Source organism: Tupaia chinensis, unplaced genomic scaffold, assembly GCF_000334495.1.
Source record: "Tupaia chinensis unplaced genomic scaffold, TupChi_1.0 Scaffold145280_1, whole genome shotgun sequence".
In the NCBI taxonomy this organism is placed as follows: Eukaryota; Metazoa; Chordata; class Mammalia; order Scandentia; family Tupaiidae; genus Tupaia; species Tupaia belangeri.
The window spans coordinates 203,987-220,840 of record NW_006205141.1 but is presented as its reverse complement, the minus strand read 5'-3'; the positions used below and the strand labels follow the sequence as shown (position 1 = coordinate 220,840).

General features: G+C 37.8%; 2 pseudogenes; both read left to right on the top strand.

The window, feature by feature from the left end:
• LOC102486875 (vomeronasal type-2 receptor 116-like) overlaps positions 1-13,324 on the top strand; it is a 23,931-nt pseudogene extending 10,607 nt beyond the window's left edge.
• Positions 13,325-14,871: 1,547 nt separating this feature from the next.
• LOC106733127 (MAPK-interacting and spindle-stabilizing protein-like) lies at positions 14,872-16,410 on the top strand (annotated as a pseudogene).
• The last annotated feature ends 444 nt before the right edge of the window (positions 16,411-16,854 follow it).

Here is a 16,854-nt window from a genome sequence, read left to right as displayed (position 1 = left end):
GCGGTTTTCTGCTTTTGCTGCAGTGGCTGCTGCTGTGGCTGCTGCTGGCCTCCCAGAAGGCGAGCCCGTACAGAGAATGCATTGAGGAAGAGATGGCTTTCTGCTTCAAGAGGTCATTCACATTCAAGCGGAGGTTGATGGGAGAAGTAAGAGCAACCTTGTTGCTATGGCCTCTATTCTTCATTTTGGTAGAGCCGAACTTGGTGGCAGCAAAAGTGGCAGTGGTAAAGGTTAAAGGCTGAGTGGACCGGGGCATGAAGGTAGGGCTGACAGCAGCAGAGTGACCAAAGGGAGGCGATGGAGAGCTGGACACTGATGAGGCTGGGTCACTTATGGGCATAAAAACCTGGACCTCTGGGTTAAAGCTGTTTTTGATCTCCTTATCCAACTCACATCCATTTTCATTATTATCATCCATATAAAGCACCTTCACTGGTCCCTTCTCACCAGTTTGGTCGATCCAAACACTCAGATCCTGCAGCAGATTGCCACGAACATCGTCAATATCCAAACCACTCTCCTTGGACACTTGTTCAGTCATTGGGTCCACTTTCTCCCCCACGTGAATACATCTAAACCCTGATCCTTTGTATGGCTTTTCAGGATACCAGTGTCCTTCATATTTCTTCTTAAAATATGAAGTAATAAAATTTAGTGCTACTTGGATTTCAAGCTGCATAGCTGCTGTGCCACAGTTAGGTTTCTTTCAACTCTCCCACCAAAAAAATGAACGTCACTCCGTTCGTGACAGAGAAAATTTCAAAGTGCTGGTATTAGTAGGTTATCCTTCACCTGGAGTGGTCTTGTTCGCGCTGCTGGGACCACAGATCGGCGCTGGGCGGGGGAGAAGGGGCGTCACGGCAGGCACACGGGAGGGTCAGGAGCAGCGACCTGGCTGAGTGCAAGACGCGCAGGACTGAGGACGAAAGCCAGGGCAGACCGCAGGAGCTCAGAGCTTCTGGCTCCTGGTGGCAGGGACAAGGTCAGGTGAGCGCGCTCACTTCTCCATACAGCCCGGTGCCCGGCCCAGCATCCCCGTGGAGCGCCCACTCCACACCGGGATAGAGCTTCACTCCTTCCTTAACTCAATTTTATTTTCTACAACGTGTTTTTTTCTCAAATTTTTGTTCTAGTTCTTTCCTTTTTATTCCTTTGCTTTTTTTTTTTTCCCCTATTTCTGTTTCCTACTTTCTTTTTCTTTTACCTTACTTTCTTACTTTACTGCTCAGCCCATACCCACTACCAAGAAAAGTCTACATGTGTAGTAGCTAAACATCTGAATATTGTGAGATTTAGAGAACTCTTTGCCTCTCACTGTACAGGTGGTAAAAAGAGTGAAACTACCCTTCATAAATCCAATTTCAAAACTCCTTCAGTGATTCCCACACTGGAGGACGTAGAAGAAGGGAGAAAATAGCAGTGAATTATTTCACAGCAAAGGGAAACACATGAGCTCACAGTTACAGAATCTTTATCCAACAAATCTTTATAGCCAAAAGTGAATATATTATCCAATGACTAAAAATCAGAGAAGAGCCTCAAGGATGAGAGAATCAAGTAATACATTTCCAGCAAGGGAACACTGTAACTGACTCCTAGTAGGGAAAAGTTAGAGGATATTACTGAAATGTCAGAAAAAGAATTTATGGTAACAAAACTGTGAGATAAGAGAAAAGAAACATTGAGCTCCAAGAGATGAGGAAGTCCTTCCATGATATGAAAGAACAAGTCTTAAGTTTCTCAATAAAGAAAAAAACTCCATAAAACTTCCTATTTAAAAAAATAATAATAATCAAACAGAAATATTAGATATAAAGGCTGTAATACTGGAAAACAAATCCTCCCTCAAAAGTATTAAAAGCAGGTTAGACCATGCAGAAGATTGAATCTCAGAAGTAGAAGACAAAATCAGAAATCTAGAAAAAATTATCAAAAATACTGAGAAAATAGCCAAGAAAAATGAGGATAATGTACAAGAAATATTAGATGCCAGGAAACACCCAAACATCCCAATAATTGGTACCCCAGAAGGTGAAAAAACTAATAAGTGCATTAATATGCTATTCCATAAAATACTGGAAGAAAACTTTATAAGTACAAAGAAGAACTCAAACATTCAGACAAAAAAAAAGAAAAAAAAGAAAAAGAAACTCAAATAGAATAAATCAAGAAGATCCTCTCCATGGAACATCATAGCCAGACTGACCAAAACCACAGACAAAGATACTAAGACTGGCAAGAGAGAAACATCAAGACACCTACAAAGGCTATCCCACTGGGCTAGCACCAGATCTCTCATCGGATACAATGCAAGCAAGAAAAGAATGGAGAAATATATTCAAAGTGTTAAATAAAAAACAAAACAAAACAAAACAAAACAAAAAAACAATTTCAACCAAGAATACTATACCCAGGATGATTATCATTCATATGATAATAAAAATAAAATCATTTTATCATTTATATAATAAAAAATAAGAAAGTTTAAAATGTTCTTATATAAACAAAATCTGAAAGAATTCACCAACTCCAAAGCAAGACTTCAAGAAATTCTGAAAGAAGTACTATACCAAGAAAATTAAGGCAGATAGCAATAAGAGAACAAAAAGACAGCCAAGAATATGGCCAATGTAATAATAGGGACAAATCTGGAAATATCAATAATAAGGTTGAATGTTAATGGATTGAATGCTCTGATTGAGAGACACAGACTGACAGAATGGATTAAAAATCAGAAACCTTCTATCTGGTGCCTACAAGAAACCCACCTCATGGATAAAGACGTACATAGATTAAAAGTGAAGGGCTGGAAAAAAGGTATTCCATGCAAATGGAAACCAAAAGAGAGCAGGAGCCACTATACTGATTTGGGACAAAATAGGCTTTAAGACAAAAACCATAAGAAGAGACAAAGAAGTGCATTATATAGTAGAATATGTTATATCATCAAGAAGATAGAAAGCTTAAAAAATATCTCTGCACCCAAATCAGAAACACCAAAACACATTAAAAAAAAAAAAGGACTTCTAGATCTAAAAGGAAAGATTCACTGTAATATAGTAATTGGAGATCTCAACACCCCAATATCTCTTTAGACAGGTCAATGAGATAAAATTAACCAAAGAGATTCAAGACCCAAATAATACCATAAATCATATAAACTGAACAAATATCTACAGAACTTTCCACAAAAAAACCCCCACAAAATATACCTTTTTCTCAACCTCACATGATACATTCTCAGATTTACTACATGATAGAGCACAAAACCAGCATTTACAGATTCCCAGACATAGAAACTATAGCCAGCATCTTCTCTGACAATGATGGAATGAAACTTGGTATTAATCCAAGTAAAAATCCTCAAAATCCTCAGAAATACACAAATGCATGGGAACTATATAACCTACTTCTGAATGACTTCATGACTACTGAAGAGATTGAGACTGAAATAAAAAGATTCATGGAAACAAATGATAATGAGGGCACAAGATTCCATAATCTATGGGACACTGCAAAAGCAGTCATAATAAGGAAGGTCATAGCAATTAGTGCACATAAGAAAAAGGTAGAAAGGTGGCAAAAGGACAACCAAACATCATGCCTCACAAAACTGGAAAAACAAACAAAAAAGTCCCCAAGAAAAAGCCAGAAGAATAAAACTAATCAAGATTCAAGAAGAAATAAATAAAATAGAAAATATACAAACTATACAGAAAATAAAGTAAAGCAAAAGCTGGTTCACTGAAAAGATAACAAGATAGAAACACCATTAGTTAGACTAATTAAAAAGAAGAGAGAAAGGAGCTAGATAAATCAAATTGGTAATGAATCAGGCAACATTACAGTAGATATAATAGAAATACAAAACATTATTAAACTATAATATGAGCGATTATACACCAACAAAGAAGAAAATCTGGATGAGATGGACAAATTCCTGGACACATATAATCTACCAAGACTGACTAAGGAGGACATACAAAGCCTATGGAAACCCATAACAAGCAATGAGATTGAATCAGTAATAAATAACCATTCAACAAAGAAAAGTCCAGGTCCCAGTGACTTCACTGCTGAATTTTACCAAACTTTTAGAGAAGAAGCAACCCCCATTCTTCTCAACTGTTCTAGAGATCCAAAGAGAAGGACTCCTTCTAAATTCATTCAATGAGGCCTCCATCACCCTCATTCACAAAACGAATAAGGATATAACAAAAAAAAAAAGAAAGAAAGAAAACTACAAACCACTATCTCTGGTGAATATATATGCAAAAGTTCTCAACAAGATACTTGCTGTGTTCAACAACATATAAAAAAGATTATTCATCACTACCAGGTAGGCTTTATCCCAGGGATGCAAGGGTGGTTCAACATGTACAAGGCCATAAGTGTAATACACCATATTAACAGAAAAAAAGATAAAAAACATATGATTATTTCAATTTATGCTGAAAAAGCATTTAACAATATACAACATTCCTTTATGATTAAGACTCTCAGTACAATCAGCATAGAAGGATCGTTGCTCAGCATAATAAAAGCCATCTTTGAAAAACCTATAGCTAACATTACACTGAATGGGGAAGAGCTAAAAGCTTTTCTAGTAAAAACTAGTACAGGACAAGGTTGCCCACTCTCTCCACTCCTATTCAATATAGTACTGGCAGTCCTAGCCAATGTGATCAGAAAAGGGAATGAAGACAAGAGGATGAAATAAAAGGCATTTGAATAGGAAAAGAAGAGTTGAAATTACCTCTGTTTGCAGATGACATGATTATATGCATATAAGACCCTATAATATTCACCAAAAAACTTCTTGAATTAGTAAAGGAAGACAGTAAAGTGACAGGTTACAAAATTAATTTACAAAACTCAATAACATGTCTGTACACAGAGACAGAACTGAAAAAAGTAATCCCTTTACCATAGCCACAAAAAGTATAAGATGCCTTGAGATAAAACTAACTACAAAAGTCAAAGACCTTTACAAGAAAATCTTAAAAAAGAAATCAAAAATTACACAAAAAAGTGGAAAGATAACCCATGTTTTTGGATTGACAGAATTAAGATATACAAAATGGCAATCCTATCCAAATTAACCCATATATTTAATAAAATCCATATAAAATTACAAGAAACCTTTTATGCAGGTATAGAAAAGAAAATCATAGAATTTGTCTAGACTTATAAGAGACCCATATTGCAACAGCAACCCTATGTAAAAAGAGTGGAGTGGGTGGCATCTCATTTCCTGATCCAAAAATATATTACATATCTGTGATAATCAAAACAGCATGTTATCAGCACAAAAACAAACAAGAGGACCAATGAAACAGAGTAGAGACCCTAGAAATAAACCTCAAAATATTCAGGCAACTGATCTTTGACAATGGGTACCAGTCCACTCAGTGGGAAAAGGAAAATCTTTATAGCAAATGATGCTCAAAAAACATGGATATCCACCTGCAAAAAGATGAATCTGAATCCCTATCTGTCACCATTAACAAAAATCAACACAAAGTGGATTAAAGATCCAAAGTTAAGACCACAAACTATAAAACTACTGATGAAAAACACTGGGAAACTGGGAACCAGCAGTTAGCATAATGGCTATGTCGCTGGACTCCCACGTGGTCGACCGCGGTTCGTGTCCTGGACCCGGTGGCTTAAAACTCACGCCGGGCGCGTGTGCGTGCGTGCCCAAGATCCCGAGAGGAGAATGGAGGAGAAGGGATTGCGGCGTGACCATCCCCCCTGGGGGGGTGATTTCTCGCTTTCTGTCTCTATGTCTCTCTCTGTCTGTCTGGCGAGCGCATGCGCCCTACAGTGAAAATCTCTAAAAAAAAAAAAAAAAAAAAAAAACCAAAAACCAAAAAAACCCTGGGAAACTCTGGGAGATATTGGGGTAGGCAAAGATTTCTTAGGCAATACCTCCAAATGCAGGCAATAATCCCCTAAATACATAGGTGGGATTACATAAGATTAAGAAGTTTCTGCATAGCAAAAGACACTGTAATTAGTGTGAATCAAAAACTTTCAGATTGGGAGAAATTTTTTGTTAACTATGCCTCAGATAAAAGACTGATAACCAGAATTCACAGGAACTCAGTCTGCTTACCTGGAAGAAAATAACTAAGTCAATTAAAGTTGGGAAAATGAGTGGAATAAACAACTCTCGAAGGAAGGCATATGAACAGTCAAAAAGCATATGAAGAAATCTTCAACATCCTTCATCATAAAGGAGAAGCAGATCAAAACTACAATGAAATACCACCTAACCTCTGTCAGAATGACAATGATTTAAAAAGAAAAAGAAGATAAGTGCTGGTGGGGATGTGGTGAAAAGGGAACTTGGTGGGAATGTAAATTTGTCCAGCCACCCTGGAGAACAATATAGAAGTTCCTCAAAGACCTTCAAATAGAAGTACCATATGATCCAGCAATTGCACTCCTGGGTATCTACCTAAAGGATAGGAGAATGCTCAGTTGTAAAAGCACTGGCACAACTATATTTATTGCACTATTATTTACAATTGCTAAGACATGGAACCAGCCCAAATGCCCACAAACTGATGAATGGGTTGAAAAACTGTGCACATATACTCCATGGAATACTATTCAGCCACATAAAAGAAGACCCTGGAATTTGATAGAAAGTGGATGTACATGGAAGATTTATTCCTTAGTGAAGCAAGTCAGGCTATGAAACAGAGATATTGTATGTCTCTACTTAACAGATACCAACTGTCTACACTCTATGGTAAAGACTGAAAGACTGGAGGACATAAAGCATTGAAAATTGACATGGACAATGGGGACACAATGGAAGGAGAATAGGAGAAGAGAAGAGTGCAGGAAGGGAGATTTGGGAAATAATGGAAAAGTAAGGCAAATAGACATAGATATGATTTGTTGCCTGTTGATGATGTCATGTATAGTATTCTCAATCCACCTGCTGTGTGACATATATCATGTTGGGTAAAACTCTATATAATCTAAATGATGTAGAGCTATTGAATGTATAAATAATAATAAACAATAATAATAATACAAATAAAAATAAAATAACAAGATTAACTTCCAAGAAGCCCTAACCTGACTTTATTATTCTGAATTATATCATAGTCAATGTACCAATCACCCTGTGGCCAACATTCTAGAATTATTTTGATAAGTTACAGATACTACTACATTGTTTTCATGAAGAAAAAGAGAGTTCATTTCAAATAAGCTATAAGAAAGTGACCATCAAAGCAAAATTAAACCTCTACCATTAACTCCATTAAGTAACACCAAAAAGGAAACCTAATTCAGAGAGGTGGAATATAAGGGTTATTTGATAGTTTTGGACTTTCTACTTCTACACTAAATGCACTCCTAATTTCTAAATTGTTCCTTTCATCCAGCTTCATCCATTTCTGAGGGAAAGCTCATTCATAAACAGTGTTGGTTACAATTTGCCCCTAGATGAAAAAGTAAATCTTACAGCACAGTATGATATCTACAACCTTGTGAGATTTCCTAATCAGAGTTGGCTTCTAGTCAAAGTAGGAGATTTTGTCTATAGAAGCCACCATAATCAAGGCTTAGTTATCAATGAAGAGATGATAAAATGGCCTGTTATTTTCAAAGAGGTATAAAGTCATTTAATATTCAATTTATACAAAGGTATCTTGACATATTTCTGAAATATAATTGTATGAATATTTTATCTCAGCATTGAACCCACATTTTGCATCTTGACTTTGTACTGTGTGATTTTGCTTATACATATTCTAACCTGTAGTTATGTTATAAAGTGGTTTAAATAAGCTGCTGTTTTTCATTTTGTTTTTAGTTTTTGATTTTTAGTTTGGTATAGGGTGCATGTGCTCATTGAAGAGAGGTGGACAGAAATATAAAGACTGACAGTGACAAATTATCCATGGGGGAATGGTCACATCACAATTTCTTTTCTTCTATTCTTCACCTGGGAATTTGGGTACACACACACACACACACACACCCACACACACACACACACCAGCATGTTTTTCAAGCTGCCAGGTTTGAGAATCAAACTATTCAGTTGGCCACAATGAATCCAGCTGCCTTAATTTCCTTGCCACTTGTAGACTCCAATAAGCTGTTGTTTTCTAAAAGCCATATTTTTATTTAGGTGGAAGTCCAGTGAATATAATCACCAAGCTGATGAATATTTATATGCAGTTAAACATTACTTAATGAGAAAAATGTGTTTTGAGAAATACATCTTTAGGCAATTTTATCATTCTGCAAACATCATAGATTGAACTTACACAAGTTTAGATAATATCTCTGGTATACAGAAAATCTATGTAATCTCTTACCTTATGGGACCAGTCACTTATATGTGATTCATTATTGACCAAAATGTTTTATGTATTCAGAAAAAACTTGTCATTTCTGGACAGACTCCTTTTATATTTTGCTATGCTGTAAACACAAGTATATGATAGATTGAAATATTATTCATCTTTTGGTAGATACCATTTACATTTTCTTTTGCCATTTTGCATAACATTCAGCCTTCCACCACTATTGAACTAAGCATTCCAGAGCATTGGCTATAAATTCAGAAAATTATTCTAGGCAGATGGTCTATATAACAAACATATATTTTGTTGTTAATGTCTGAAAGCAATGCTTCACCTGAACTCAGAATCCCAGAGTGGATTAATATCTACATACCACATAATTTAATTTCATTTGATGTCTAGGACCTAAAAATTTCAACCTAACCACATATGAGAGCATGTTATATTATATTTAGTATACTAAGAACCACAACCTCTGAGTTTAGAATTTTCTCAGTGTAGAAATCATTGAAATGGTTTTGTATGAGGTGGCTAAATTAATATTTGGTAAACAGCTTAAAAATTAAGAGAAAAGTTCACCATAGTAAGGCTTAATTAAAATTCTAGGTGATATCAGCTGGCCTATGGACTGGTGAATAAGACAGATGGATTTCACATAGCTCACAGTGTAATTCAAATCACAACCATAGAACATTCAGAAACACGATGAACACATGTGTGTGCAATGCTCAAAATCCCTAAAGGAGGGAGAGATGAAGAAGAGACTGATATGACCAATCTCTATGGAGGCTGCTTTCTCCTCTCTCTACTTGTTTTCATCAAGTGCTCATGAAATCTAGCAAAAAAACAAGTCTAAGTAATATCAACATGATGAGAATTGGGAGGATAGTGAAGACAATTCACTAAATGATGAAGTTTTCTTAGAGATGGAGATAAATGTAGATATCTTTTTAAAATAACTGATCATGTATGTAATTGTGACTAGTGATTCTTTTTTCCACTCAGACTCCTGAATCTCTGTGTAGCCATAGCTGTAGTCCAGAATTTCAGAAAATTCCCCAAGAAGGAAGACCTATTTGCTGCTTCATTTGTGTTTCTTGTACTGAGAGGGCCATTTCAAATCTAACAGGTATAAAATATGAAAGTACCCTGATAAATCTATTCTGTAACACTTTCTCAATGAAAATAAATCAATGATATTGGAAATAAACCATTGAGTACCATTCTTCTTCTTCTTTTTTTTTTTTTTTTTTGAGAGGGTTTTTTTTTGGCATGCGCCGGCGCATGCGCTCGCCAGACAGAGAGAGACAGAGACAGAAAGCTAGAAGTCACCCCACAGGGGGTTGGCCATGCCACAATCCCTTCTCCTCCATTCTCCTCTCGGGATCTTAGGCATTCACACACACACGCCCGGTGTGAGTTTTAAGCCACTGGGTCCGGGACGCGAACCGCGGTTGACTATGTGGGAGTCCAGTGACATAGCCACTATGCTAACTGCTGGTCCCGAGTACCATTATTCTTAATTCACATGTTTACTCATTGTTGCAATATATTTATTTTTATTTATTTACTCTTTTAGAAAGAGATAATTGCAATTATTGCTATATATGTATTATATATGGGTGTGTGCATTCACCAGAGACACAGAAAGAGATTGAGAGAAAGTGAGAAATCACCACCTGGAGGAGTTGGGTGTCCATGCAACATTCCCTTCTCCTTAATTCTTCTCTTGGGATTTTGGACATGAATGCACACATGTTGGCAGAAGTCTCAAGCCACCCAGTCTAGAACTCAATATTACCTAAAAAACTGTACCTTAAGAAAGAGTAGTGGGACAAGCAGTTGGCATAATGGCTATGTCACTGGACTCCCATGTGGTTGACCACGGTTTGAGTCCTGAATCCATTGGCTTAAATTCTCACTGGACATGTGTCATGCATACATGCCTAAGATCGAGAGAGGGGAATGGAGAAGAAGGGATTGTGGCATGACCATCTCCCTTGGGAAGTGATTTCTCACTTTCTGTCTCTCTGTCTCTCTTTCTTTCTGGTGAGTGCATGCGCCCTATAGCAAAAGCCTCTCCAAAAAAAAAAAAAAAGGAGTAGGAAATCTATCATCTAGTTCTTTATTTTATTTTAATCTCTTCTATGCATTCAGTCACATATGTAAAATTTAATTGAAACATAGACATGCACATTAATTCCCATATGCTCTATCACTACTCTACTACTATCTAACAATAGATGTGAATAGTTGCAGCAGAGACTTTATAATGTACAATGGTAAAATATTTATTAACTACAACATACAAAAAGGATAAGGAAACCATGCTTTCAGGTGTAAATAGATAAAAATATTAAAAATTACACATCATTCTTTTATAATATAATTAAAATACCAGTTTCTAAAAAAAAAAAAAAGACAATTATATACAAGCAATGGAACGTCATTCAAAATCCAAATGTTTTCAATTCAACAAAGTGCTTTCCATATTTATGTGGGAAAATAAACAATAGTGACAGAAAAATTTAAAAATGCAATCTGAAAAGTCTTGAATTATTAGGTGATAGGTCATAAACAAAAATATAGTCAATAGAAATTAGAGTGGTGATGAAAGTTAGAATAGCTCAGAAAAACAAGGTAAAGTTTACTCTTTTTCTAAATAACAATAAGAAAATTATTTTCTCTTGTATTGATCAATATTATAAGCCATGGAATTAAAAGGCATATCAAACAAAGAAAATAACAAAAGAACAACATAAATATAGACATACATATATATATATATATATAATAACAGAAAAATTCTAAATGCTTATGAATAAAACATGAAAAAAGTAGAAAACACATCTAGAATAAATCTACATTCTTTTTTTTGGGCGGGGGAGAGGTTTTTGCTATAGGGCGCGGGCGCTCGCCAGACAGACAGAGAGAGACATAGAGACAGAAAGCGAGAAATCACTCCCCAGGAGGGATGGTCACACCGCAATCCCTTCTCCTCCATTCTCCTCTCAGGATCATGGGCACGCATGCACATGTGCCTGGTGTGAGTTTTAAGTCACCCCACAGGGTGTTGGCCACGCCGCAATCCCTTCTCCTCCATTCTCCTCTCAGGATCTTAGGCACGCACACGGGTCCGGGACACGAACCGCAATCGTCTACATGGGAGTCCAGTGACATAGCCATTAGCTAACTGATGGTTCCCAATAAATCTACATTCTTGATAACATGGTTGAGCCACAAGGTGGATCCATGAAGATCTTTATATGCTGAGTTACAATTTCAATAGGTTTATTTTTATAAGCTGAAAAAATTCTCCTGGGGTCATTAATGCAGATTCTTAATTTGGTGTATTTTGAGTGTACATCAGACTGTCTGTACTCAAAATGACATAAAGTTAGTAGGACCAGCAGTTAGCGTAATGGCTATGTCGCTGGACTCCCGCATAGTCGACTGCGGTACGTGTCCTGGACCCGGTGGCTTAAAACTCAAGCCGGGTGTGTGTGAGTGCGTGCCCAAGATCCCTAGAGGAGAATGGAGGAGAAGGGATTGCGGCGTGGCCATCCCCCCTGGGGTGTGATTTCTTACTTTCTGTCTCTCTGTCTTTCTCTGCTTTCTCTGTGTGGGGAGGGTACGCGCCCCTATAGCAAAAACCTCTCCAAAAAAAAAAAAAAAAGAATGATATAAAGTTATTCATTTCTTTCAACATGACAAAGATTTTTTAAAAAATGTTAAACTGAGGGACCAGCAGTTAGTGTCATGGCTATGTCACTGAACTCCTATGTAGTCTACCACAGTTCGAGTCCCAGATTGGATGGCTTAAACCTCACACTGGGCACGTGTGCGTGCGTGCCCAAGATCCCGAGAGAAGAATGGAGGAGAAGGGATTGAGGTATGGCCATCCCCCCGAGGGGTGATTTTTCACTTTCTCTCTGTCTCTCTTTGTCTTTCTGGGGAGCACACATGCCCTATAACAAAAACCTTTCCAAAAAAAGAAAAAAAATTATTAAACTGCAACACTGGGTATTATTTTTTTTCACCAGATGCAGAACAGTGTATCCAGTGTGCAGCTTAAGAGTACCCAAATGATGAGAGAACTCACTTGTGACTTACCTGGATTTCAAGGATGCTTTGGGGCTGTCCATGGCCTGCACTGCACTGTGGTTTTCTCTGGTTATAGCTGTGGTTTTGGGGGTCTTTGTAAAACACAGAGACACTCCCATAGTCAAGTCCAATAACCAGACTCTCAGCTTCATCCTGCTCATTTCCCTCCTCCTATGTTTTCTCTGCTTCTTGCTCCTCATTGGCCATCCTAACATGGTCACCTGTATCCTCCAACAAGTCACGTTTGGACTTGTATTTACTGTGGCAGTTTCCACTGCTCTGGCCAAAACCATTACTGTGATTCTGGCATTCAAGGCCATGAAGCCTGGAAGAACAATGAGGTGCTTGCTGCTATCAGGGGCTTCTAACTCTGTCATTCCCATCTGCTTTCTGATTCAATGCATAATCTGTGGGATCTGGCTGGGAACTTCTCCCCTTTTCGTTGGCATAGATTCACACTCTGAGCCCAGAAACCTCATCATCATGTGTAACAAGGGCTCATTCACTGCCTTCTATTGTGTCTTGGGATACCTAGGCTTATTGGCTCTAGGGAGTTTCACTTTGGCTTTCCTGGCCAGGAACCTGCCTGACACATTCAATGAAGCCAAACTCCTCACATTCAGCATGCTGGTGTTCTGCAGTTCTGGGTCACCTTCCTCCCTGTCTACCACAGCACCAAGGGGAAGTTCATGGTGGCTGTGGAGCTTTTCTCCATATTGGCCTCCAGTGCAGGGCTCCTATGCTGCATCTTTGTCCCTAAGTGTTACATTATTCTGATAAGACCTGATAAAAACTGCCTAAAAGTTTTAAAAATCAAAGGAGGTTCTAGAGGAAACAGGCATCCCAAGGTTTTATTACATAAGTCTGTATCATATTTTTAGAATTTTGAGCCAAAAAAAAATCTTGGTTCTATATTCTAATTGCTATTAAGTAGTTGAAAATTATTTACCTTTTAATATTCACTTTCTTTTTAAAATACTAATTACATGAAATTAATCTTGACCCATTTTAACACTGCAAACAGGAATGCTATTTCACATTAATGGCTATTTCAGACACTGGATATTGATTAATTGCTAAATTATTTTTGTTATTCTTTACTTATTAGTCATTGTGTTCTCCTACAATCTTTTTACTTTGTTATGGTCAGTAATAATGTTTTACTTCTGTATCTGACATATTGATTTGTGTCTTCTCTGTTTTCTAGGGTCCTATTTAAAGTTTTATTAGTTTGTTGATGTTGTTAATGAACCAGCTAATGGTTACATTAATGTTCTTTGTGGTTTTTGTATCTTTTATTTATATCCATTCTAATCTTATTATCTTTGTTTCATTTGCTTTTAGCTTACTTTGTCCCTTCCAATTCCATAATGTGTTAACTAATATTGATTTTATATATTTTATCAATTTTTTAAAAACCTGCAAAAGACTGAAATATCTCTATAACAAAGTTCTGCAGCATCTCCAAAATTTTGGCTTGCCATGTTTTCAATTTTGATGGTCTCAATATTTTTGTTAGTAGAAAATGTAAAGTATTATTAAGTAAAAATATGGAGTATGTAAAAAACCTTTTTGCTTAATATAATCACATAATTTATCTTTTTTTTAACATTGACAGTAGCCACCTCATCCATTCTCAGTGGTACAGGTACTATAGGCACTGCTGCACAATTCTGAAAGCCATATGGCAAGGTTTGGATTTGCATCCAGGATCTACCTGAGCTTGGTTGGTGCATTCATAATCCTGACAATACCAATCTCTCTGTTGTAAAAAGATAAATAATTTTAAAAGCAATTGGTACTTAATAAGTGCATACTTGCAATGTATTTTTACATGTTAATTTCTCTTATGGTATCTATTCATCTTTATACAAAAATATTTTTTTATTTTAATTTCAATTTTTTAACATTGAATCACTTTGTATCATTACAGCATTCCAAACGACACTTCCCACTATAAATACACTGTATATTGGTTCAGCCAAAGATATTACCATACAGATTATAATCCACAGATTTCTTTCCATTTTGTGTCCCTTAAATATATTGGTTCTTTCTTCTTCCCCTTGATTATTCTGTCTTACTTTTCACCATTTCCCTCTCTGCTTATGCACTGTTGACAGCATCATCATTGCTCTCTAAGCTTTTATACTTTCCAATATTTCAGTTTCAGCTGTAGAATGCAGACATTCAGTATATATTGTGTGGGGACATACAATGCCTCTCTTTCATAGTCTAGCTTATTTTGTTTAGCAGTAAATCTCCCATATTCATCCATTTTCTATAAAATTTCAGGATCTTATTGTTTTATATGACTCGGTAGTACTATGCAATGTACATGTTCCTTATTTTTTCAATACACTCATCTGTCTGTGCACATTTTGGTTGGTTCCATGTCTTAGAAATTGTGCGTAATGCAGCAGTAAACATGGATGTCCGAGTGTTTCTGAGTGAGCATTTTCCTGGTTTTTTTGGGGGTAGATACCCAGGAGTGGATTTGTTGGATCATATGGTAGCTATATTTGTAGGTCTTTGAGAAAACTCCATATTGTTCTCCACAGTGATGGTAATGATTTACATTTCCACCAAGAGTGTAGATTTCCCTTTTCACCAGTCTTACTAGCGCTTATCATTCCTTACTTTTTAAATCTTAGTCATTCTGGCTCATGTTAGGTGGTATCTCAAAGTGGTTTCAATTTGCATCTCCCTCATGAAAATAGATGTTTTATATATATATATATTTATATGCCTTTTGGTCATTCATATGTCTTCCTCAGAGAGTAATCTGTTCATATTTTTTTTTGCCCGTCTTTTAATTGAGTAGATCATTTTTTCTTTGGGGGAGGGTAAGCCACTTGAGTTACCTGTATATTCTGGTTATCAGTCCTGCATCTGAGGCACAGATTACAAATATACTCTTCCATTCTGAGGATTATAGATGCACTCTAATTATTGCTTCTTTTGCTGTGAAGAAGCTTTTTAATATGATATAATCCCACTTGTGTATTCTTGGGATTATTGCCTGTGGTTTGGGGATCTTAAGAAATCTTGTGATCAGCAGATGGCATAACGGTTATGTTGCTGGACTCCAACATAGTCAACTGAGGTCCAAGTCCCAAACCCATGACTTAAAACGCATGCCAGACGAGTCAGCATGCATGGAGCTCTTCAGCACCTGGTTCCCTCGGCCCCATCACCACTTGTAGACCCTGCTGTGGGCTCTAATTTTGCTGGGAAAATGTCTGATGAGTTTCATTAGCATTACCGGAACACTCTGCTGCCAAAACCTCTGCTGTGAGCAATACAAAACCTGGCCAACCTCCTCAAGGCTGGCCAGGTTCCAACCCTTGGAATAACCTAAGTTCTCCACCATCTGTGTCATCTGGACTCCCAACAAGTGCAACACCTTTCAATGTGCCTTTTGGACCAGCACCAACAGGAATGTATCCCTCTGTGCCTCCCACCAGACCACCTCCAGGACCCCAAGTGCCCTCTCCTCCTCTGGACCACCATGTCCCCCACCTGGTGGTCCTTATCCAGCCCCAGCTGTGCCAGACCCTGTCCCTGTAGGGTCATATCCTACACCAAATATGCCCTTTTCAGAGCTCCCTCGACTGTATGGTGCACCTACAGATCCAGTAACACCTGGTCCTTTAGGTCCATTGGGGTCCATGTCTTCTGGACCTTGGGCACCAGGAATGGAAGGGCAGTATCCTAACCCTAATATGCCATATCCATCTCTAGGGCCATATCATGTTCCTCTTCCTCCCCAAGCACCAGGGGCCGCACCATCTGTTCCATGGGGCACTATTCCAGTGGGAGCCTGGGGACTACTGGCCCCATTTCCTGCCCCGTAGGATCATACACCACACCAGGACTCTATCCTACTTCTAATAATCATTTTCAAGTGCCTTCAGGACCTTCTGGCACTCCACCAATGTCAGGTAGCCCCTATTCTTACTATTAAGTTAACAATGGGTGAAGAGATGACACTTTGCTTTTTATTTTTTTGAGAGATTTTTCGCTATAGGGAGCATGCACTCACCAGACAGACAGAGAGAGACAGTGAGACAGAAAGTGAGAAATCACCCCCCCAGAGGGGATGGTCACGCCGCAACCCCTTCTCCTCCATTCTCCTCTCGGGATCTTGGGCACGCACGCACACGCGCCCGGCGTGAGTTTTAAGCCACCGGGTCTGGGACTCAAACCGTGGTCAACTACGTGGGAGTCCAGTGATAGCCATCACGCTAACTGCTGGCTCCCAACACTTTGCTTTTTGAAATACATATGTATGCACATTAATGCATATAAAAATGCTGGTTGCACTATTCTTAGAGGGTATTTATGAAAAGAACAACTCTTGCGTCTCTCAGAAGATATCTGCCTCTTGTAATTGAGTGTGTAGTTCATC